Source organism: Electrophorus electricus, chromosome 13 (genome assembly GCF_041902795.1).
Source record: "Electrophorus electricus isolate QZ-2024a chromosome 13, ASM4190279v1, whole genome shotgun sequence".
In the NCBI taxonomy this organism is placed as follows: domain Eukaryota; kingdom Metazoa; phylum Chordata; class Actinopteri; order Gymnotiformes; family Gymnotidae; genus Electrophorus; species Electrophorus electricus.
The window spans coordinates 7,157,501-7,160,000 of record NC_137509.1 but is presented as its reverse complement, the minus strand read 5'-3'; the positions used below and the strand labels follow the sequence as shown (position 1 = coordinate 7,160,000).

General features: G+C 46.8%; 1 protein-coding gene across 1 annotated transcript in view; it reads left to right on the top strand.

Moving 5' to 3' along the window:
- The first annotated feature begins 1,818 nt into the window (after positions 1-1,818).
- si:dkey-172j4.3 (diacylglycerol kinase delta) overlaps positions 1,819-2,500 on the top strand; it is a 62,122-nt gene continuing 61,440 nt past the window's right edge. The window contains exon 1 of the mRNA XM_081725462.1: positions 1,819-1,912. The gene's annotated coding sequence lies outside the window, so the exon portion shown is untranslated. The remainder of the gene's footprint in view (positions 1,913-2,500) is intronic.

Here is a 2,500-nt window from a genome sequence, read left to right as displayed (position 1 = left end):
GAGCCGGTGTCTGTGTATGTAGGTGGTATGGCCATATAGGATGATGGAGCACAGTAATGAATAAATCAGCATTATATTATTAAATATGGATCTGTTGGTTTACTAGTCAACATTTTACCTCTTAAGTAAAACCTTCCGCAAGGCCGCAGGTTCAAGGCACTGCCTTCTGTGCACGGCCTATTGTTGATCAGAGTACACTGCAATTTACTGCAATTTTGTTCTCTACCAGTGGCATGGAATAATAATCGCTTACCACCGCAGTGTGAATTCTGCAAGAAAACATTTGGGTGGTTAAAGCCCATGGGGGTTATTAATGGAAGTGAAGGCCAGGCAGGCATTAAATGTAGCAAGATGAGTTTCAGTAGTAGCCAAACGGATTCATAACCCTGTCCACAATGAGCTTTTAAAGCATCCGTGAATGACAGCATCACTTCTGACAGGAGGGAGCGTCTCCAGTCGCTGCTATGCAGCAGAATCGTCTCAGTTTCTGCTGGTGAAGTGCACCCGGCACACTGGCGCAATCCAACGCACGCGTCCGTTCAGCACCGGTTTGGCTCTGTGTTTCGTCAGCCCAGAGTTCAACTCCGATGCTGCAACCACGTCGAGAGAAACTGCAGTGGTTTGGCCCAAGGTCAACAGAAAAGGGCAGCCTTGATCAACCCACGCTTTTCATAGCATCTGGTGGGTGTGGGAAAAAAAACAAAACAAAAACAAAAAAAGCCTCTGGCTATCAGGACCCAGAGCGCTGGAGGAGGGAGGGAGGGAGGAGAGGGAACAGCTGACTAGCTGGGAAACACTGGGAAAATGGGAAAATGGCAAACTGGGAAAATGACCTCTCCAGTCCACTGGCTTATCATGAAAAGGCCTGGGCAAGGGCAGGTGGGCTGGTCAGCACTAATTCAGCTCTGTCTCCTCGGGTTCGTGCACAAGAGCCAGTACTGCACTGTAGGTTTGACTCGGGAAGCGGCTGGTGGCAATGGAGGAAGACGTGAGCTATGAGGACATTTACAACAGTGCAGGTTCTCCTGATTAGTGTGTGTACCACTGGGATGAGCTCAAGTCAATCACGTTTGAGTCAGACTTGCCAGCCTTTGTTTTTGTTTTGATGTTGCTCTGTGACTTTTCTTTAATAATTATTTTCTTTAATAAAACACTTGTTTAGAAACTCAAAAGTGCATAAATTCTCGTTATTTGTCTTGTCTGCTGGGTTGCCATTCAGAGTTTTCCTTGTGAAGTTCCAGAGCTATGTCTGAACTTAGTCACTGTTTCACAATTTCCAAGCCAACTCCTGCCTGTTCCCAGATCTCCGGTTGTGGCTCTGAGGCAAATCCCTGCCTAGAGACGGAGCATGCAGCAGCATGTTGCCCCCGGGAGTCCCGATCCCTTTCACTGCACTTTCGACAGTCATGCGAGGTCAGTCTATAGGCCCTACTGTCATGGCGGGTAAAGGTTTCGACATTGTGGGAATCTGCCGCTCAGTATCAACTCTCTAAAATTTTAAAGGTTGAAAACACTCATCATAGTACCTTTGCCATCATGCCAAACTGTTCCTGTTAACAAAGGATCATTCCCCTTTAACCTACTACAGTCTGATCTTGGAGTTAGATACAGTTATGCTTAAACATGGTATGTTATCGGTGGGGTTATTGTAATAACATATATGACATATATGAACTGGATTTTGTTTGTCTGAACTTTGCTTTGTAAAAGTGCACCAAACTAACCCCCCCCCACCCCACCCCTCTCTATCTACTCCTCCCTTTAGCTTCAAATCCGGTTCGATGCTTTGCGTACGCGTGTGCACGCGAGAGAGAGTCGGAGATTTTTTACTGTCCAGCCGTGCATCCGCAAGGACCCGTCAAGAGCACCCAAAACACCGCGGTCGGCAAGAACGAGACGCGGCGCGATAAAGGTAAGCCGTCGCGTCCGTGCACTTTTAACGGATGTCGCACACGGGATTGTGCAGGATCGTGCAGGACACGCACGTTTACCGTTTGAATTGTGTTCGTCAATTCGCAAAGTGATGGCCGCGCGCTGCCAGGAAGCCCAGAGCAGCCAAAGCGATGAGCCGCAATGAATGAAACCCTCCACAGGCTAAACGTGAGCGGCGCGCAAGTCAGTTCTGTATTTTGCGAAGGACGATTGTTATGTGCATTTCTAGTGTTAAGTTTCGCTAGAATGTAGAGTATAAGTGATTAATTATGTTACCCGCCGCTGCTTGTATGTGTTGGTGGGAAACGTAAACCGTCTGCTGAGTCAGAGATGGTTTGGAAAATCATATCGTGGACTCCAAATGTTTTACAGCGACAAGACAAGGCAAATCGTTATGAATATATGAATATTGCTCTATAAACAGACCGGATCGTTTTATAGAGTAAGTGAGATCATGCAGTTGTAGCCCATCGCGAAGCAGCATGCGACACCATTAACAGGTAGTTATTGAATATCTGAATTAGCATGAATTGCGAGGACTGAGGATTTAACGCATAAATCCATCTTC